This window comes from Ceratotherium simum, chromosome 14, assembly GCF_057802395.1.
Source record: "Ceratotherium simum simum isolate JZ-2026a chromosome 14, ASM5780239v1, whole genome shotgun sequence".
NCBI lineage: Eukaryota > Metazoa > Chordata > Mammalia > Perissodactyla > Rhinocerotidae > Ceratotherium > Ceratotherium simum.
The window spans coordinates 10,109,013-10,131,925 of record NC_141913.1 but is presented as its reverse complement, the minus strand read 5'-3'; the positions used below and the strand labels follow the sequence as shown (position 1 = coordinate 10,131,925).

Sequence of the window (22,913 nt, the reverse complement as noted above, 5' to 3'; positions counted from 1 at the left end):
CTTCCCTTGAGTGAAGTGCAAATTCTTTCAGAATGTGAACCTTGTGCTGTCTGTTGTGTTTTATTTGCTTACTTTTAGACACTGGACTGTGTTTCCAGTAGTTGAGAATTCTGGGTCAATGACGCGTAGAGGGAGAAGTTGTTACTGTGTTTGAATCTTTGGGAAATTTGGACATGTACATACGTATGCTTCTTACAAATACTATTTAATGAAATGACTGTAGCACACACATTTTCATTTCATGTTTACTGAGCCCTCCTGAAGAAGCACTATATTATCCCGTATTCTGGACAAGAGAAAAGGCTGCCTTAGAGAGCTTAGTTTGTGGAATGGAAGGTTGAGTGGAGATATATCCCTATTTCTTTGATGTCATTTAGCTCTTAGGGGAAAGTTAAATCTTGATTAAATATGAAAAGCATTATTCATATGATAAAATAACAGGTAACTGGAAATTCTAGGTATCTGCCAATTTTTGTCTCTCTAAAAATCAACCAGAAAACAGTTTTTGTTTTAACCCTTATTATTGAAATTATGTCTAAGGGGAATTCCTCCACTTTTCTGCTCTAGAAGGAGACCATATCTGGCATAAGCTAATTGCCGCATGTAAGGGCTCCTCCTGGTCCTCGGGTTACAATTCTCCACAGCACAGTTCTCACTGCATCATAATATAGTTGTAGATTCTGGTGACTTAATGCACAGCCTGACTTTTCACCACTCTTAGGACACTCACTGGAATTTGAGAACGATTTTAAATAAAATTATTGGTTAAGAGTTTGTTTTATTGATCTCCATTTTTATGTCAAGTTTAGACATAATTTTATAGTTTTTGAGCTTCCTAATGTCACGAAAGTCTCTTTAGTAGAGAAATCCTACCTAAGTCTTAACTGTTTCTACCCAATTCGGCTGGAGAAGTTGGCATAGAGCTTATAAAGATAGTGTTTTTGTGGGGGTGAACCTTCTAGTCTGAAGCTTTTTGGTAAGATGTTAGTTATAGTAAGTTTATACAGATTGGCAGCATTATACTGTTCCTCATCTTTGGTGGACAAATAACCGAATATCTGTCTGATTCTTCCTTGTACCTCTCTTTTATGCTCAAATCCGACTTAGAAACTGAATTGAGTGAAATAATGGCCACGCTGCGCAACACTGTATGGCAGAGAATATTTATCAAGCTGCCTTACTGTGAAGGTATAGTGATATAATTTTTGGTCCTCATGTTAGCTAGTAAATTATAATAAATTGAGGGAGTCCATTGATAAGTAAAACTACTTACTGAATGTCCCCAAACAGGGAATCGGTTATATAACGATGGTACATTCGTAAGGTAGAATTCTATGGTAGTCTTCAAAGATTGTCGTAGTTTTTTTTTAGCATAAGAAAATACCACAAATTGCTGAATAAAAAAAAGAGCAGTGTGTACAATATAATACCTACTTTTTGTGAGAGAAATTGCATACACGTACACAAAAACTAAACAGAAAAACTAAGGTAATATAGGAAAAATGTTAAAAGGAGTTGTTTTTATTAGAATTTGGCAATAAGTAACAAAGAGGTAAGATAGTGGCTTAAATAAAATAGAATTTATTTCTCTCTCACTTTTAGGAAACCCCAAGGGAGGCAGTCTAGGCCTGAGATGGTGACTCGTGGTGTCAGGGACCTAGGCCTTTTGTGCCTGTTACTCCGCTTGCGTGGCTTCCATTCCTAAAGACACCTCATGGGCCCAGATAGCTGACTGCCAAGCTCCAACCGTCTCGTCTGCAGTCCTTCCGCACTCTCAGTAGCAATTTTATATTCTTTAATAAAAGCGAATGGGCCGGCCCCGTGGCTTGGTGGTTAAGTGCGCGCGCTCTGATGCTGGTGGCCCGGGTTTGGATCCCGGGCGTGCACCGAGGCACCACTTCTCCGTCCATCCTGAGGCCGAGTCCCACATACAGCAACTAGAAGGATGTGCAGCTATGACATACAACTATCTACTGGGGCTTTGGGGGGAAAAAATAAATAAATAAAATCTTTAATAAAAGCGAATGTGCTGGGTAATCATGTAGTTTAGTGAATAAACCAAGTTGCTTTTCATTAAAATGTCATTAATTTTGTTTACATTTGTAACACTTAGTTAATTGTTAATACAAATCATCTTTTAATCTGATATAGATGCTCCTAAAATAATAATATGAGAAAAGACTGCTACTGCCTCCTAAACAGGATTTGTGGGGGCCGGCCCGGTGGCACAGCGGTTAAGTGTACACGCTCCGCTGCGGCGGCCCGGGGTTTGGATCCCTGGCGTGTGTGGACGCACTGCTTCCTGGGCCATGCTGTGGCAGTGTCCCATGAAAAGTAGAGGAGGATAGGCACGGGTATTAGCCCAGGGCCGGTCTTCCTCAAGAAAAAAGAGGAGGATTGGCATCGGATGTTGGCTTAGGCTAGTCCTCCTCACAAAAAAAAAAAAAAAAGGATTTGTGTTCTCGTTGCCGTGGACCTCTAATATATGAAACTGATCATTAAACAAGTTCTGCCCATTTAGAAACTCCCCTAGCAGTAAAATAGAGGTATTTACCAGCCTGTTGTTCCTTCTCTTTATCTCTAAATGTGCTCTCAATTCCCGTTTGGCACATGTAGCCTTTTGGCAGATGTCTGCTCTTCTTTTTTTCTTTTTTCACCTAGCTGTCTCATACTTAAAGACCAGTCTAGCCACAAAATCCATTGAGCCATTCAGTTTATGAAATAAACCATGAATCTTTGAATTTCTGGGACAACTGTTAAAAATTAGAATTTATAGTGGGTGTCATAGGACTCCTTTAGAAAGGAAGTAGAAGTAAAAGAATACCTTATAAAAAACAAATTGTTATTTTCCTAAGATTTCAATCTATTGTTAAATTCCCTCCTGGGGGTGGTCCAGGTGTTAGTGACATAGGGTAAACAAAAGGTCTTCAGGCACAGGATTCTACAAATTCACACACACAGAAACAGGACAACACTTCCTTTACTACCCCATCCAAATTAATAGCATGACATTTACTCAAGTGCTCAAGCTAGAAACTTCCCAGTTACCCTAGGCTTCTCCTCCCCTCCTCACATCCTGTGTCCAGTGGGTCACTAAACCCCATCAGTTCAGCATCCTGCATAAGTCTTGAATAAATGACGTCTCATCTCCATGTCCTTGTTAGTCCCTCATTGTCTCTTGCCAGACCATTTTAATCATCTCCTTCCCAAGCTCTCTAATTTTTGACTGTTCCTCTTCCTGTTCCCATTCCACTGTCTTCCATTTGGTTCCATGAATTATGTGTTGAAAAACAAATTTGATCATGTCATTCGTTGGCCTTTATGTGTTTGTGCACTCTACTTGGGTGGCCCAGGGTTCGCAGGTTCGGATCCCGGCCGTGGACCTCCACACCACTCATCAAGTCATGCTGTGGCGGCATCCCACCTACGAAATAGAGGAAGATGGGCACAGATGTTAGCTCAGGGCCAATCTTCCTCAACAAAAAGAGGAAGATTGGCAATGGATATTTGCTCATGGCCAATCTTCCTCACAAAAAAAATTTTTTGTTTAAAAGCCTAATTGCCTTTCTTAACCTAGCTTCTCTCTCTAGCCTAATTCCTGCCATTCTGCCTTCACACACTCTGGGACTCAGACACACAATGTGACACCTACTTTTTTCACCCCAGAGTTCCTTTACAGAACGTCTTCGACCCCTCCCTTTCTCTGTCATGCAAACTCCTGCTCACCTTTGAAGTCCTCACTAAGTGCCACCCCCACCCCACTCCCAGGCCTCTTGTATGTTCTCTATTACACTGTATGTAGTTGTCACGTCAGTCCCTCTGAGCTGTGAACTTCTCTGTGGTACGGTCTTATTCATGAATGTATCCTCAGCATCTGTCGTAATGCTTGGCACCTACAGGAACAAAATAAGTATTCATTGAATTCAATGGAAATAAAAACAAGTACAGAATGTGCTTTGTGTTTCCCAGTAAGACCCCAACCTGAAAACAAGGCTGAGAAAACCAGGAAACCAGGTGGTGAAGCTGAGCTCGTTGAGGCAGAATCAGGCACACAGAGAGCTGCAGTAGTTCAAAGACAGTCCTGAGAAATTGTCTGTTTCTAGCCCCTGTGTCACCCTGGTCTCCCCTGTTCTTCTTTGCTTGTTCTGTCTAATTTCTTCATTCCTTTCTCTCAATTGCTCAGAAGTGTCCATTTAGCTTAATCTATTGGGCCTGCTTCCTTCTCAGCACTAAAGGCTGCTATATGGTATGTGTGTGTGTTTGTGTCTCAAGATAAACTCCCAGAAATAGAGTCTCATGTGCCCACCCAGAGGGGTGTGTGAATGAGGGGGAAAGGGGGCAAAAGAGAATGAATAATAATCAGTCATTATGTACTGAGTGTTTGCCAAATGCCAGGATTGACATTTAATCCTTACAATACCCTGGAAGATGTAGGCACCGTTATCCCTGCTTTACAGATGACGTAACTGAGGCAAAGAGAGACTGAATCACAGGCACTCTTGGAAGTGGGGGACTGGGATCCAGTCAATGCAAGTCTGAATTCAAAGTCATTCTGTGAATACAGTTAGTCTTAAATATTTGTAATGGATCACATCACAACTGATCCTTGTCTTACAAAGATATGTCTGAAGGGCAAAAGAATGAAATGTTTGTTTTTCCAAGCACTGGTGGGTTTTGTTTTGTCTTGTTTTTGGCTTTTTTTTAAAAAACTTAGTTTTGCTGTGAACCTAAAACTGCTCTAAAAAAATTAAGAGGAAGGTACAGAGATTTCCTGTACGCAATGGTGGGTTTTTCTCATCAAAGATTTAACTCCAAGGACCATTATAAGCAAAAGGATATTCCTATTGAACTTGGACTTAAATCTCAAGGACCTCACTGCTTTTCCACCCAGAATGTCCTAGGTGGAAAAGAGGAGGATTTGCCTGTCCCCTTCCTGGGTCTTACATACCTGGCCTTGGGCAGCACTAATAGCCTGTTACTCAAGTTCCATTCTAACGGGTTAGTGTTATTGATCACGACAAGATGCTATACAATGTATAATAGACAAACAAAAATGATGAGGATTGGTTCTTGCCCACCCTCCACCCCTAAACACACAGACACACGGTCCTGTTGGGAAGACAAGCCATTCACAAAAGAACTGTTAACCAATAATGTGGAGCTGTTGGTGATGGGAGCCCTTGAGAGGTTTCTGGGTCCTCGGCTGGTAAGGGGACACTGCAGAGTCCGCTCTGGGCTGTACGCCTGCATTCCCCATTGGGCCTTCTCTCCTGGTTACTTTACTACCAGCTCATTCTCGGTTGGTTTCCAGCTTCTCTACATTCAAACTCTGTAGTATATTCTATATCCAAACTGCTTAGCATCCCTCTTTTTTCCACAAGGATCTTCCTAGGTCTTTGTCCTGGATATAACTCTTTTTTTCTAGGTCTTCAAAGGGTTAATCAGTCCTGACTATAACAGTAATTTAAGAAAAACCAAAACTAAGCTGCTCATTGCAGAACACATGGGTCCTGGCTGTGGCCCAGCCGTCCGTTGCTCTCCTTAGCTGGAAGAAGCAGGTCAGCTGGAAGAGTGGCCCCACAGTGGGTCAGGCAGTGGCAGTCTATCCTTCTAACTGTGCCAAGGGGAACACCAACGAGCTGGGGCCCTGGCCTGTGATGGCTGGTCTCACTGTTTGGGGATTGGAAGGATAAACAAATATTTTCACAGGGTGCATCCAGAACTGAGTAGTCAAGGTCACTGTGGTGCAAACAGAACACATGGTGTCAATGTGTCCTGGTGTCTGGGCTCAAGTGGCTTTTCTTGGCAGGATCTGTAAAGAGCACGGAGCATGCTGTAACCTCTGCTGTTGATACTGGGTGTGCTCTTACCACAGCTTAGGGAGATTTCTAGATCTGTTTCCATTTCATGTAGATTGCTTTCAAAGTAGAGCCAGGCTTGTCTTTTCTGTGAACCGGGCGTTTGCCCAGTATGCTCTGCTCCTCCACTCCTCCACTTGAAACTGGTCTGTAATGCTCTGATCCGTTCCATCTACCCAAGGAAGTGGCAGGTACTCACAAGGAGTCTCAAATGGCCTTGGGTTTTCTTTCACAGATGGGGGTAAGAACACGTAGACATACCTAAATCTCTCTTTGAAGAAAAACTTTACTATGATGAGGCTGAAAAAAAAATTTTTTTCTGTGAGGAAGATTGGCCCTGAGCTAACATCTGTTGCCAGTCTTCCTCTTTTTGCTTGAGGAAAATTGTCCCCGAACTAACATCTGTGCAAATCTTCTTCCATTTTTTGTATGTGGGACGCCACCGCAGCATGGCTCGATGAGCAGTGTGTAGGTCCGCACCTGGGATCTGAACACACAAACCCTGGGCTGCCTAAGTGGAGCACGCAAACTTAACCACAACGCCATGGGACCAGCCCCTGAAAAAAATTTTTAAGGGAGTGTTGGTAGCACTTTCTTCTTTGACACCCCTGATTTTTTTGGATAGTAACATATGCAGTTTTTTGGTTTTTTTCCCAGATAGCCATGATGTAGGTAAGATGTATTGAGTGACTGTTAGGATAAAAAGTATCAGACTTTTCTTGTTTTTTAATGAGAATGTTCATCGACATATGGTATAGTATATAGCACTTTTAGTATATGTTTACTGTTGCAGGGCTTTGAGAATTTTCTTTTTTCTAAGTAGACATCAAACTAACTTATCTGCAAAATTTTTATCTGGCTTCAAAATCAGTGCCTTGTCATTAGCAAACCTCACTTACTAGTTTTAGTCAAGTCTAAGCTGCACAATGGTTGAATTGGTGACTATTATATTTGTTTAACTGCTGTAAAGTAAGTTTGCAACAATAGATGCTTGCACTTAAATAGGCCTGCAGAGCATTGGGGCCCTATCAATCATGCCGAGATTTCCCTCCTGCTGTCTTTTCTGATGGACAATTCTGCTGATGTGGATATTCAAAAAGAAGGGATCAGGAAGAACAGATGATGGATAAAGACAATCTTCTGTCTTGAGAGGAAATCGGAGAAATCCTTTTAAGGAATTTCTTTGTCATGGTGTCAGAAGATTAATTATGCTCGTGTGAAAACAGCTTTCTCATTGGGTGAAAAGAGACATTATCCTTCTGACTTGTGACAGAAGATTTTCAAAGAAAGAGAGTTAAAGATTTCGGCTATTCTGAAATCTTATTCTCTTGTCTTCTAAGCATCCTCCAAGACCATTGGATTACATCCGTGACATGGTGACGTTCAATGAGTAATTAATGAATCAGGAATTTTTGTTCCAAGCAACTCCTCCTCCTGTTCCTCATGCACATCTCTTCGGAGGCCTTTATACCCAAGTTTGTACATCAGATTTTAAAATAACATAATAATAGTATGAGTGATAACTTCTTACAAGTCAGGAATGGTGTCTTGTTGTAGTAATGTGGAAGAAGAGACACTGCAGTACAACCAAAAACTTGTACAACAGATCAGTAAACACAGTTTTTAAAAAGGCAGTAATTCTATAATCTGAAAAGTTATCTTAAAAAAATTCAACTCTTAATTGTATAATTTAAGCTAGTTGTAAACAGTGATAATGTTTAAGATATTTACATTCCATGCAACCTCTCAGAGCTAACGAATCAGTATTCAGAAAAATGGTTGAAAGTTGGAGACACAATACATTGCGTAAAACATAATAGTAAAGTGGTTTCAGCTAACTTTATTTTCCAGATAACTGAAGCCTCCAAACTTAAAAAAAGTATTATTTCAGTGAAAGATCTTTCTAAAATACATTGCTTAATACTCTGTCTTTTAAATAATGCACATTAACCTACTCAGCATCCTAATTATAAAGTTCTCCTATTGTACTACACTGAAATACAACGATATCCTCACTGACTGTTGAAGTATTTAGTGTAGCGTTATTTGCCTCTGCAGTAAATGCCCTGAGGAGCCATATTTTTATTTTTACTATCTACTTTTTTTTAGATATGGAGTCTCTTCCCTTCAGGTGAGTTATCACTTTTCCCTGGAATCTGTGTGTCCTGTTGCTGGTAAACTGCTATTTTTGCTTTATACCTGAGGGGGAGCCTGTACCTGTGATACGAATCAGCTCCATTTCTTTCATTACTTCACTATAAAAAGGTATTTTTCTCTTATTTCCTGGTACTTGACTAGTTCTAGGCTGGGTAGTTGAGGTTTCCCAAAGTCTGATGTCTGGAGGGGGCATTGCTGTGTACACATGTGCACGCACACACATGCACATATAAATGTGTTCATTTACTAATTGTATCAGATATTAATACGGGGCCGGCCCCGTGGCTTAGCGGTTAAGTGCGCGCGCTCCGCTGCTGGCGGCCTGGGTTCGGGTCCTGGGTGCGCATCGATGCACCACTTCTCCGGCCATGCTGAGGCTGCGTCCCACATACAGCAACTAGAAAGATGTGCGGCTATGACATACAACTATCTACTGGGGCTTTGGGGGAATAAATAAATAAATAAAATTATAAAAAAAAAGATATTAATACTATGTATCATGTATTATTTTAGTGGTTCTGAGAATATCTATCACCAGTGGCATACTTTTATATCTGAGCCTAAGAATAGATTTGCCAAAAAACATTTAAAAAAATTTAAAAAAATAGAATAGCTTTGCTGTGACCATCCCACTCTAGACACTTTCTTCCCTGCCTTTCCTGGGGCCCAACACTACTGCTGTGAAATGGTAGCTACACTTGGTTTTAAAGAAAAATCAGCTATTAGATTACATGGAAAAAATTCTTTAAAATGAATGTTAAATATTAGCTGATGTTAGTAATTGTAAGTTTTGTGGTAACTGTAGTAATTATAGGGCCAGATTCAGATCTTTATGAGAGTTCATAGCCAAGACCAAGTGAGTGAGTCATTTTAATTTACACTTGATAGTAATACTTAAATGAATAGATTTAAGTTCAAAACTTAGGATTCTTGAGTTTCAAGCAGTATCTAAATTTTTATATATTACCGGTTGTATTTTCAGTTTGAGTTTTTGAAGATGAAAAACTAAAGTTCTGATTTTCATGAAACACATAAAGTATTTAAGAAACAATTCCAGGAAATAAAATTCCTGGGGTAAATACGATCACTTTTCTCCTTCCTTTATAAAGAGGGAACATTTTGCATTTTGTCTTGAGGAAAGAAAAGTCATCCCATTATGCCACTCTTGTGCTCTCTTTTAGCAGGATGAATTAACCTTTGAGAGGGTTTTAATTAAAACTGTAAGTAATTTATCTCAATGACTTAGAACATTTGAGGAGAAAACAATTAATGAATTAATAGAAAATATAACCAATTATAGAAAACGTTTCTCTTTGTCTTTCTGACTCTGCCATTAAAGGAGAACAATCAATTTATCACCACCAGCTGCATGAATTCTATGGAAAAAAACTTCTGAGTTTTCTCCTTCCTAAACCCTTGCTGAGTTGTTCTGGCAGTACATAAAAGTGAGTCATTTGTACCTGAAATACTTTACCAGTGCTCCATTAATCTTAGTGATAGTGTTCTCTTTTTTCCTGCAAGAAGTGGGATGAGGAGATATCATGGGTGAAGAAGAGGTAAGCTCTTTTAAAACAGATGTGTAAATGAATAATAGGGAAAGGTCATTTTATATTTTGTAGCCTGGCCTTTTTGATAACGAATACATGATTGAAGTAACAATGATTGTTTTGTGGTGTATTTTATATCATTTGTTAATAGCGTGTAATACCTTCAGCATTAAGAGGAATGCTTCAACAATTTGTGAAAAAAGATAGTGTGTGTCTTTGGATATATACCAAGAAGATCTTCAGTCTAGAAACAAATGGTAGTAGACCAAAATAACGTGAAAAGATAGATGAATCAAGGACAAAAGATGTTTTTCTTTGGTTATTTTGTTTTAATTGTAAAAGCTCTATCACTCTGCTTCTTGTACTCAGTGATTAAAAGGGAAAATAAATAAACTAACCTAAGACTTGAGAGTTTTTCAGCTGTTAGATGTTTAAGTGAACCTTATGGAGACCTTGATTGTAGTCTCTATAATCTCCTTTGCATTTCCTTTTTTTTTTTTTATAATTTTATTTTTTTCCCCCAAAGCCCCAGTAGATAGTTGTATGTCATAGTTGCACATCCCTCTAGTTGCTGTATGTGGGACGCGGCCTCAGCATGGCCGGAGAAGCGGTGCGTCGGTGCGCGCCCGGGATCCGAACCCCGGGCCGCCAGCAGCGGAGCGCGCGCACTTAACCGCTAAGCCACGGGGCTGGCCCTGCTTTGCATTTCTTAAAACAATTTCTTTAATAAATCATTTTCCATCTAAACAGTAAAAGAACTCTAGATGGGCAAGCCTGCATTGACCTTCCCTCTTGGTTTTCTCTGTTGATTGGCAGGTTTCAAAGGTTAAACTAGCTACAGATGAAATGTAATCATTCGTGACTGGGTCCTTTCCAGATCCTTCTGGAAACTGCAATAGCCAACTTTGTTCATTTGTAAAGAAAGAAAGAAAAGTCATTCCCTGAACAGTTTGGAAAGGGAAGCAGTCACTGTCTCCTTCTTTCTCACTTAAATAAACAAGCTACATGGGAAAATAAACTTTACTTCTTCACATCTGGTGCACTGCTTCCTCTTTTGTTGCAAGTTCACATGCTCCCTTTGCTGAGCCTGGTGGTGTGAATCAGGTGTCTTCCTTTTTTTCTGTGAAGTGACTTGTGTAGCTACAATAAACACAGACTCTGACTGCTTCAACAGTCTAAGAACATCATTATACAGAAACAAACAAAATAAAGCCCTCGGCATTGGGAATGACATCAGGTGACATTCAACTCAGCCTTCCCCCGTATCTGTTACTAGTAGAGCGATGGGAACCTATGACAGTAATACAGCCAGAAAACTTGAATAAGCAAATTCTGCTGGGTCCCCTTACATCAAGTCAGATTATACTTTTTTGTGTGCATGACCTCTACTTAATGTGACTCATTTTTCAATTTATTTCCCTTTATGGCATACACTGACTTTGGCAACCCAGAGCAGGATGTCACAGGCAGCAGTACCATGATTTCTGAGGCAAACTGGAATTTATTAACCACCAGATCACTGCTAGTCATCAGAATTTATTTTTGCAGACTCCGCATATGTCTTTCTACCCCCACCTCCACCCTCCTATGCTCCTGGACCACTTGCTCAGAAATCCCCTCCCTTCTGGCATCCCTTCTCTAATGAAATACTTTGATAATTGGTATTTAATATTATTGCAATTTTTCTGGTTAACTTTTTCATGAAATGGGAGAATCATTTGCAGCCTCTTTTACCTCAGAATCTCACAGACTTGGTGCCTCTAATTATGTAGTTGAACATTCCATAATGTTCTTTAGAAACACACCCTTCATGTGACACAGAATCCAATTATCACTACTTAAAGCTTGGTTAAGAAGTCATTTTGGGGGGAAAAGTGGAATACAAAACCTAGAGGAGTTGTTTTTTTTCCTTTGGATCCTAAGCATAATGTTTCATCCCAATGCTTTTCATGAGGTTTTATGAGAACAGTATTTGCCAGGACATTGTAGGGATTCTTTTGTTTTTGGTGTTTCAATTGATTGATTTTCTTTTTAGTTTTTACAGTTAAAAACCTAGTTGATAAAAAATATTTAATTTTTTCAATGCTCTTATTCCCTGCTAGGACCAGCCTGAGAGGAAAAGGTAAAGGTCAAATGCCATAGGCATTCAAGAAGTGATGGGAGGTGGACATGATGCTCACTTGGAGCAAGTTGCTGTTGTCATAGCAAGATGGCCTTTCTAACTCTCTTGTGCTCTTAGGTACCTCCTTTGAGCATAACCACAGAGTGGCAAGGGGCTTAGTAGGCAACATCATTGGTTTGTTTCCGTTTTCCAAAGGATGAGATTGAAGTAAAGCAGTTAAATATCCAGTCCTAAGATCAGACAGTGAGGTTTTTTCCTTTATTTTTAATGTGTTTGGCTAATTATTACAAATAAGCATTCCGTTTAATAACATACACAATTTTTATCTCTTTTTTTTTTTGAACTCTAATGTCATAGAGTCATCTGAGGTTAGGGTTGCCTATTTGTTAAATGTGGCAACCCTTTCTGGGGTATTCAAAATGCAGATTCCTGGGTCCTTTCCTAGAACCAGTGACTTGTAAATTTCTGAGAGAGGCTAAGGAATCTATATGGTAAACGTGTTCTTCAGGTGATTCTGATGCAGTCCTTGAATTAGACTTTGTGAGAAACGCTGATATAAATGATTCTGAGCTTTAAGTATATCTTGGTAGCCACATTGCCTTTCATCAGGAAAAATCAGGAGTAATTCCAACCAGATTTTCTATTTTGTTACATTCAGGTCAAATATAGGCCATGCTGTAGCAGTTGCTGAAACAAATGGGAACGTTCATTCTGTTCTTCGTCACTGTGACTCCCCATATATCATTCAGCACTTTCTACCACCACCAGTGACTTTAAGAGCCTCTCTGGGCACCCAGGTCAACAGGACTGATCCACTCTACCTCACTTGACTGTTGATTGTCTCCTCCATCACTTGTTTCTCCACACTGTTTCTTCCTAGGATTCTCCTTTGTTTCTTCACTTTTTATTCAAAAATAAAGAAAGCACTTTGTCTTCCAACTTATGCCATTGGTCCACATACCTCAATTCCATTAGGAGGTTCCTTATATTTTGCTTCTCAGCAAAGATTTTCCCAGGGTAGGTAATAGAATGAAAACTTGTAAGGGAGAGTGAAGATTGTATTCCTGGGTGAAAAATTGTCATTCTGGGTTAAGTTTTAAATTTATCTTATTAGAAAATTTGAGGTTTAAAAAATGCAAATAGTAAATTCAGAATTTATTTAATTGTATAGAATCGTATAAGAGTGAGGTAGGAATCCCATTTTCTTTTAGTTTGACTTCTGTAGTAGACCAGGAATATCAAAAAATTGTTTTCAAACCTAAGCCAATTCTTTTTGGATGTCATTCTGACCTCAGAAGTCTCTAATTAGGCATTTTCACAATTTGTGTAAGTAAATTCATGTTTAACCAACCTAACACTTGTTAGTTTTCTCTTGGGTTTTAATTAACGATCTTCCTTACAGTTTGGACCGTTTCGCATATTCTTTTCTGTTACGGTAGAGAATATAGTGTGACTTAGCTTGAAGAGTACACGTATAGCGTTTAAAGGATTGAGGTTTGAATATCAGCACCGCTAACTTCCTCAAACAAGCCACTCAATCTTTTGGCGTCTGTATTCTCATGTAATGAATACAGTATGTATCGCAGGATGTTATTGTGAGAATTAAATGAAGTAAAGCATATCAAAGCTCCCGGTATAATTCTGAGGTGTCTAGAAAATTTTCGTATTTAGATGTTGGTTGCATCTAATGACAATTAGGAAACCTTTCTCAACCTTAGGCTAAGATAATATTTTGAAGGTCTGTTATTTTTGTAAGTTTTTCTTTGACCAACCTAACATAATCGTGTTCTTATAAAGATCTAGAACCTAGGACATTATAATTGTGTTTCACTTTTATTCTCATCGCCTTTTTACCAATAAAAGATACTTTATTGATGAACCCCAAGGGCAGCTTAACCCTCTGGCAATTATCTACTAAGTAGTATGGGTTTCTTTGATTGTGTGTCTATTTTTTGCTTCCTTTTCTTGCTTCTAAGATCCCTCCCAGTTCAGCCCATCCTCCCCATCTCCACCCACAGGAGCTGATGATGTAGGAATTCACTGTGATCTCCACCACCTCCACCCCTCACATAGCAGCACAATAGAAAAAAACATTGATTCCAGAGTCAGAGGACAAAATACTTTACTATTTCTGAGTGTGGTAATCTTACCAAGATTAACTGAAATAATATACATGAAAGAACTCTGTATAAAGTATAAAAGCATAATTCTTCCTATGGTTAGGGATTTATATAAAGAAGAGTATTAACATTTATTGTATGGCCTAATATATGCCAGGCACTTCTCATTCATTGGCTTCTCTACTATAACCCTATAAGGTAGGAGATAACTGTTCCCGTTTTACAGATAACTAGCCTCAAGCCACGTGATTGTAAAGTAGAAGAGCATGATTTAAATCAGATTTATCACTCACCACACTGCTTGTCCTCATTGCTTTAGGAGCAGCACAGGTCAGGCCATTCTTGGTCCTGCCTCTTGGCTACCAAGGAGCGAGGGAAAGAGTAGAGGAGACAATAGAAGGAGATGCTCCGTGTTTGCAGTCAGCAAATAAGGAGCTATCTGAGAAAATACACTGTTACTGACTTGTTAAGACATATTTCTGCCACTGGCTATGTGACAAAACGGAAAAGGCCGAGAAGCCGCAACACTAGTGAGAGTTTCTTCAGATGTGAGTTCGTGGCAGGGGAGGGTTGTGCCCCTCGTGTGCAACCAACTTGAAATGTGTCTTAGCCACAAGTCCCTTTATCTATATACTTCTTTTTTCCTCTGTCAAACGAGGGTGATTGACTTATTATATTTTTTAAATAAATATTATAAAAATTTTAAACTTTATTAAAATGTTATTATTATGATTATATAATTTCTAAACCTAGAAAAGTGGTGAAGCCAAAAAGCTTTATGGAGTTCGGACTCACTGCACTTCAGCAGTGTTTTTCGCCTCGAATACAAATGAAGTCAAAGTTTTCTCCTGGCCTACAGCCCCAGGGGACATCAGCCCATCAGGAGGAAGCTCCTTCCTTCTGTGTCAGTGCAGCCTTACTTATGACCCTATTCGGGTTTGACAAAACAGGGGGAGTACCTCTCAAAGGGAAAGTGGGAGCTGAACTACTTTTGTTCTTGGTGAGGGGTGATTATTATAATCAAACAAACTGAGGAGGCAAGATGAGAAGTTAATTTTTAAGAAATAGAAATTACAGAGAAAGATTTTCATTATTATACCTCAACTTTGGCTTTAGGCTCTTAGGACTATTTAAATTATCAGAACCAGGGCTGGCTCCGTGGCTTGGCGGTTAAGTGCGTGCGCTCTGATGCTGGCGGCCCGGGTTCGGATCCCGGGAGCGCCCTGAGGCACCACTTCTCCATCCAACGCGAGGCGGGTCCCACGTACAGCAACTAGGAGGATGTGAACCTATGACGTGCAGCTATCTGCTGGGGCTTTGGGGGGAAAAAACTGAATAAATAAAATCTTTAAATTATCAGAACCATTTTTGCCTATCTGCTTATCTGTTATTGATAAGGGAGTCTCTAAATACATTTGTAAAATTTCAGACTGATTGATGGTCTGTACACCTGAAAATGTTGAGTGGATCTAATATTGCACATATTGTCAGTGACCATGTCTTCTTACAAGACTTTCAATAAGTAAGTATTTCTATTTTACGTCAGCATTATTAGGCTTAGCAATGTGGATACTTTAATGAATAAAACTGGCAAACAATATTGGAAATTATTAAATTTATTTAACATAATTCCCTAACTCTGCCCTCAAAACAAAACAAAACAAATAACAAATCTCAGCCTTCTCCACATGGAAGTAAAGAAGATTTTCCTTCCACATTTTCAAATTTAAACATCTGAATGGTATCTGAGTTTAAACTTTGCGACAAAAGCACAACAAGCCTGTAAAGTGATGGAAAATGTTTGGGGCATTATACCATGGCCTAATGTTTTGCTGCTTTTCATTTTGGCAATTCACACCGGAAAGTGTTACTTATTTTCTTTGTAAATGAGACAACAATGTGGAAGAAAAATCACTTACAGTTGGCAAGATTCGAATTGTTCTAGTTGGTATTTAAAGTAGCACTCGTGAGCCGCATGGTAAAATTGGAATGATGTGTACAACAAATTTTAAAGTCATTACAGGCCTTTAAAATGTCAGGAAGATTAAAATAGAAAAAGGCTGGTGCGTCTGGTTCATGAATTTGGGTCATGAACACGTTGTGTTCAAGAACCATTTTTAGGTCCCTGTTCTTCTAGGCCTCACTGCTTCAAACACAATTTAGGTGGAATAATTTTTTTTAATAATTACACTTAAGCACCTGATGATCTAATGAAGACGATTTCTTAATGTGTCAAAATGAATTCTTTGTTTCTTGTTTGAATCTTCTGTTGCCTTAAGCTAATCTGCTTTAGGGTTCTCAAATCCAGGCATTTTACAATGCAGGCTCTAGCAATGGCATTCATTTGGAATGCTGCCTTTTGTTTACTCGCTTTCCCAGACCCTCCCGGCTTCCTTTGGTCATCTGGTGTCTTCACTCATGTGATTGGTCCTCCTAGGCTCTGCAGGTAGCCAGGAGCCTTTATAAGTGGATTTACAAGGGGACTCACCACGCTGGCTGCTAATGAAGGGAGCCGTGGGGATTTTGTTTTGTTTTTTTCAATCTGTCTTCCAAAAGAGTGAAGGAAAATTGTGTTCTGGGGTTGCTAATTCTCCTTGTTTTCCATTACTTTAATTTTTACAATTGATTTACTAACTGTGGTACAAAAATACAAATATTTTTGTTTAGGAGTCAGAATGTTTTCATCTGTCAGCCCTTCATGCTAATCACTATAATTGTTTATTATTGAACCTGGAAAGAACAAAGTGGAGTCTCTGTTTAAACTCAACCAACTGACATTTCACCTTCATCTGTTTTTGTCTTTCAGGAGATTTTTGAGCAATTTGGTTTTTTTAAAAAAAAGTATATGACTGGGAGCCTTGGATTCGAGTACCAGCCTTGTCATTTAGTACTTCTGTAATCTTGAGTAAGTGACATACACTCTTTTGGTTTCTTATCTGAAAAAAAAGGTACATATGAGATCCAAGATCATATTCTTCCAGCTTTCTTCTCTTTTTACTACCGATGTAAACTACCATGCCCTTTCATTTGATTTTTGGGTAAACCTATATTGATAAACAAACTTGCATCTGATAAAATGCTTTAACCAGTAGTCAAAGCAATAATTAAATATAAAGTGTCAGGGTCTTCATTTTAGAAGTGATGTGCTTTGTAGATTATAACCCAGTTTTATATAGAGAGAATTTATTTGCCTGTTTTCCAAAAGTGAAACATGGAGCCCATGTTTTAGTTGTGCTTTATAAGGCAGTGGTTCTCAGGTGTGGTTTAAAGGTCTTCCAAAGGTCATTGAATCCTTGGATTTTAGAATGAGAAGGGACATCAGCAATCATTGGGTCCAAGCCCTTGAGTTTTACTAACAAGGACTCAGCCCAGAAATGCTTAGTACATCGTCTGTGGTCACAGAGCCAACAGAGCTGCCAGTAGGGCCCAAACTCCAATGACAAAATGGCACGTAACAGGGTAGAGGTATCCTAATTACTTACCTCTTGATGAAAAACAGAGAATGAAAGGTTGAGAGGAGGGACTGTTTATTCCACGTCTGAAAACTTAAAAGTCACTGCTTGACAGTATTAGATAGTTGGTTAGTTTCTACATTATGCTTCCAGATTAAAGTTAGTCTGATCCCACAAATGTTTGATGAGGACATATTGGGTGTGAGACATTGACCTGAGGTGCTGCTCCTGCAAAACTGTGCAAAGTCACAGTTCCTGCCCTCAGAGACTTTACAGCCTAAGCTGTCAGTAAAACAAGTATACAAATAGTGCCGTGCAAGTTACTGGGAATAAAAACAATAAAAAAAACACAGATTTTCAAAATCTCAAAGGACATGTTGAGTATTTCAAAGTCCAAAGGGAAGATGGACTTAAATAGAACCTGATAGGTCAAGTGTTCATTAGCAGGTCAAAGGTAAATTCAGGGTGCTCTGGGAACTCACAGGCAAGATCTTAAATCGGACTGGGAGAAAAGAAAGGAACTAGTAAAATAATGAAATTTTGGCAAGTTTTCCTGTTCTTGAGTTAGTGATTGCTACTGGAGAAAATCCTTCAACCGTGCAGATTGATATCACTATAAATTCATTGTACCTAACCCTAAATATGACTGAATTTGTATTAATTTGACTGCCCTTAGCTGAATCTCTCTCCTTTTCCTCTAATCAATTATTGCAAATCTACTCCAGTCTCTTTAAGCCTGTACCCAACTACCCTTTGCTCAGTAGGCTGCTTCTCTCACTTCTGGGAGCCCCTGAAGAGTCCCAGTAATTGCCTTGACTTTAGCTGACCTCTAAGAACTAGTGATACCAAGCGCTTTATCTCCAGCCCTGCTTCCCCTTAAACTTCAGATTCATCTACAGACTACTGCTGGATATCTCCATTTGGATGTTTCACAGCCATCTCAAAATCAACATATCTAAGACCTGAATGCATCACCTTCCATTCAAAACCTCATCTTCCTTGTCAGAGTGCCCTTAATTGGAGAAGGTACCACCATCCTCACCAGTCTGCATTTTAGAAAAATTATTCTGGCTGGAACATGCCAAGTGCAGAAAGAATGTCCAGTTAGGAGGCTGCAATAATCCAAACCACTATACTCCTTGTCGTAGTAGTTAGTACATTGTATGTAAGTGCATGAGAGATAACATAGCTAAGTGATTGAAAACATGGCTTTGAAGTAAGATGGATCTGTGTCTGATTCATGGCACCATCACTTATCAGCTAGCCATGTGACCTTGAGCAAATTATTAAACTTTCTAAGACTGGGTTACCTCACCTGACAAATGGGGACAATAATAATAATACTATATATCATAGGGTGTTCTGAGGATTAGATGAGATATCACATATGAAGCTTTCAGCACTGGCGTTCCTAACTAAATCTATGAGAGCAGAGACCATTTCTAGCTTGTTCTCCATTGTATCTGCAGGACCTGGCAAAGAGAAGGCACTCAATAAATATTTGTTGAATAAATAAATGAGATAGTGTCATACCTGAATGTAACAGTGGGAATGGAGAAAAGCAATGCAAGGTAGAGACCAAGGCTTCATCCTGAATCACTTGCCCATGTCATTAGTCACCAATTTCTACTGATTTAATTCCTAATTATTTCTCAGGTCTATCCATCGTCTGTAACCCTACCATAGCTGCACCCATACAGACATCGTGATCTCTCACCAGGAATATAGTAGAAGTTTCTAAACATTCTCCCTGCATCCTGTTTTGCCTCCTCCTGAGCCCCTTCCAGACTGCCACTAGAGGAATCTACTCAAAGCTGAAATGGGAACATGTAATTCCTTTGCTTAATGCCCTTTCACACGGCTACTTTTTATCTACAGGATCCAGTCTCAACTCCTCACACCTGAGGATGCATTTTCATCTTCCTTTCCTACCACTCCCTCTCTCACACTTGCTAGTCTAGTAATGCCAGATTGGTCTTGTCTTCTGAACATACTACACTATTTCATGTTTTCATGCTTTTTGAGAGGCGCTTGCTTATTCTTTCAACACTCTTCTCTGCTGTATCAGTTAGGATTACATTTGTCTGCAAATGACACTAAACAGCAAGGAAACACTAAACAGCAAGTTAGAAGTTTATTTCTTTCCCATGTAAGCAAAGTTTGGAGATAATTGTCTGAGGCTGATAAAGCATCTCTGCTATCATCAGGGACCCGGGCTCCTGCCTTGTGGTTCTGCCATCCATATGTGTCTTCCATCTGTTCCTCTCTCCCTTCAGTACCTTCTCTAGGACCTTATTCTGTTAGTCATCTCCTCTCTTTTGTATCATCACCTCTCTCTTTTCTTTGAGGGAAGAAGCTCATCGTACAACATCCTTGGATCTAATTACTCTTTCCTGCCATTTTACCTTTCTGACACCTACCAACTTACTTCCATCCTCATTCACCACACTTCTTGAAAAAGTAATTGCTACATGCCATGGCAGATTTTCATTCTTAGTGCTACTGACCTCTCTTATCTGTTGAAACTGTTGACCACCTTGCATTGCTTCACACTCTCTTGTCCCTTGGCTTTCACAACCCTGTTGGTTCCTGGTTTCCTTCCTACTTCTCCTATGGCTCCTTCTCCATCTGCTTTGCTGGGTTTTCGTTTTTCTTTGCTTGACTCTCCAATGATGGTGTTTCTCAGACTTCCCTCCTTGACCTTCTTACTCCACATACTTTCTCTACCGAGGCAATCCCTAGGTAATCTCACCACTAGTAATATCAGCTCTTTCTGTGGCAGCTGTCTGTCTCCAGGGGCTGTTTGTTCAGTCCCCACTCCTAGCTTGAGTCCTGAATTTCTAACTGCCTACTGAAAGGGCTCCTCGTCTCTGTTCCTTCCATCCCTGATTGTGTGCAGTTCTCAGCACCTCTTCCTAGACTCTTGCAGAAACCTTTCATCTGGTCTCTAATCCAACTTTCACACTACCACCAGAGTTTCCTTCTATTTTTTAAAAATTTGATTATGTCAATTCTTTTTTTGAAAACTTCTATTGGCTTTCTTCTGCTTCTAGGATTAAATTCAAATTCCTCATTTGGCACATAAGGTTCCTCACAGACTGGCCCCAACCTACTTTCATATTCTCTTCTCTTGCCACTCAATGACCCCCAACAATGAGCTTTCAGTATTTCTAAAATACACCATGACTTTGACATTCTGTTCTATTGGCCTGTGAGAGCCTCCCAATTCTATTTGATGAATTCCTACTTTATCCTTTAAAGCCACCTAAATGTCATCTCTTCTCTGATATTTTCTTCATTTCTCCAGACAGTATTGCTACATTCTCTGCGCTTTTGTAGTACTTTGTTCCTAATTCTAGTGAACATTTACGCATTTACAGATTTGTCTTTACCTCTAGATTGAGGTCTCTATGAGATTAGGGACTGCCTTTACCATCCTTCTTAGCACAGTTCATAGTACTTTCTAGGTGAATAAATGAAAATAATGAAATTAGGAAATAGGAATAGCATTTAATAATAATGAGTTTTGTTTTGGACATATTGAGTGGATATATTGATGCTAAGTGGAGAGCAGCGACTCAGAAAAAAGTTTACAGCCAGTGATGTAGATGTAGGAATCACAAAGAAAGACAATAATAAACAACTGATTGGATCCCATGTTTTTCAAGTAGGGACTAAAGAAAAGTAGAATATCTATAGGAAGTGGAGGAAGAGTTGGTAATGGGAATTTGGGGCATGGAGGGAGAAAATCCATAAACATCCTTGTTGGAAAAACTCCCATATTTGACACTTCTGCCTGGAGTCTTCTCCCCTTTACCAGAATTATATAGCCTTTCCACTAATTTGAAGTCCAAAATCCAGAAAAAGAATGGCTCAAAAGATATTCCTTCTTTTTCTTCTAGGATTAGATGCTACCAAATCAAAATTTTCATCCTCCTGGCTACCTCAAACCCACCTTGTCCATTCTACTCCTTCTCTTTCCTGTTTTTTGTGGCAGTGGGGGCTGGGGGGGGGGTGCGTTGTTTCTGCCCCTTTTGCAAAAGCAGGAGAATGGATACTGTGGAAATATCTATTTTGTTCCCCTAACAAAGTCATCAGTAAACTGAAAGTTTACACATTTCTTTTTAAAATGGAAAAATAACATCTTTGGGGAGTCTATTCATTTAGATAGATTTTTTTCCTTACCTCTCTCCCTCTCTATTCCACTCCTTTGCTTTCTTGTACCTCTAGGAAATATAACACTGGCTTATGTAGATTATTTAAATAAAAAGGTACAGTGAGTTTACATGCAACTACTTAACATTTTAAAAATTGATAAATTTAATTATATAAAAATTAAGACTGCATTGAAAAATAACAACAAACACTATGAGCTAAGTCAAAAGGCAAAATGACAAACTGGGGGAAAATATTGCAACTCATATCATACACAAAGGACAAAATTCCTTAATATATAAAGAGCTCCTACAAATCAAGAATAAAACCAACAACCAAATAGAAAAATGGATAAACATTGGACATTTCAGAGAAGAAAATTCAAGGACCTTTATACATTTGAAAAGATATTCATTTTCATTCACAATGAGAAATGCAGATTAAAACTACACTGAGATATCATTTTTCATCTGTCAGATTGACAAAAATAGATAATATTCTACATTGTTGAAAGTGTGGGGAATACATAAATTTCTAATTGGAGTGTAAATTGGTTCAGCTGTTAGTTCAACCCTCACTTAGTGCCTCATTATCAGGGATTCCCTACAACCCAGCTTTTCTGTGCACTTGGCATTTTACTACTTGATGTAGACCTTCGAAAAACTGAACTGTAATTGAAAATGTTTCCAATGCGTGGAAGAAATGAAATCTGCCTTGTGTCTGCTAAAACAAAAACAAGGCTGTTTGGCAACATTTAACAAAATTAAAACGGCATATATCCTTTGACCCAGTAATTTCACTTCTAGGAGTTTATCCAACAAGTGCTAAAATTAGTGTCTATTAATTAATGCACGGTCGGCTGTTACAATATCTTTAGTAATAACAAAGATCAGGAACTAAATGTCCATCATTAAGAGACTAGTTTAAAATAATCATGGTATGTACATGCCAAGGAATTCTCTGAAGCCACTAAAAAAAGTGACGAAGTATGAGCCTATATAGAAAGATCTCCAAAATATTTTTTAACTTAAAAAAGCAAGATCCAAAAGAGTGAATGTGTTTGACTTGTCTTTACTTATGTATGTATTTAAAAAATCTAAAGTATCCATTTCTAAAAAAATAATAAAAGTGGTTTCCTGTGAGAGGAGACTGGGGGACAAGAGTTGAAGAGACACTTTTTACTAAATACTCTTTTCTACTGCTAGATTTTTAACCAGGTAAATATATTATCTACTCAAAAAAATTAAAAGGAAGAATTTTTTTTTAAATACTTAAAATAGAAATATTCTATTTTAAACACCTAACGAGGCACAATTTCCATACTGATTCAATATAGGTAGATTTTACTTTGAAAATATTTGTGATATCATTGTTTCTTAAGTGCTGGCTGTATGCCTAGAATGGTGCTAGGGGATGTGAGGGTTATGAGAAAGATAAATGTGAGCGAAGCAAGAAAAGGATTAAGGCTGAAAGGTTAAGTGAGGGAGTGGGATAGAGAACTT

At 38.9% G+C, this 22,913-nt stretch overlaps 1 protein-coding gene across 8 annotated transcripts in view; it reads left to right on the top strand.

Moving 5' to 3' along the window:
- The window catches only part of GREB1L (GREB1 like retinoic acid receptor coactivator), a 264,178-nt gene that overhangs the window by 91,930 nt on the left and 149,335 nt on the right, over positions 1-22,913 (top strand). For 7 of the 8 annotated variants that reach the window (XM_087439006.1, XM_087439004.1, XM_087439003.1 and 4 more), the window contains exon 2: positions 16,611-16,709. The exons of the other annotated variant lie outside the window; for it this stretch is intronic. The gene's annotated coding sequence lies outside the window, so the exon portion shown is untranslated. The remainder of the gene's footprint in view (positions 1-16,610; positions 16,710-22,913) is intronic. 8 annotated transcript variants of the gene reach the window in all.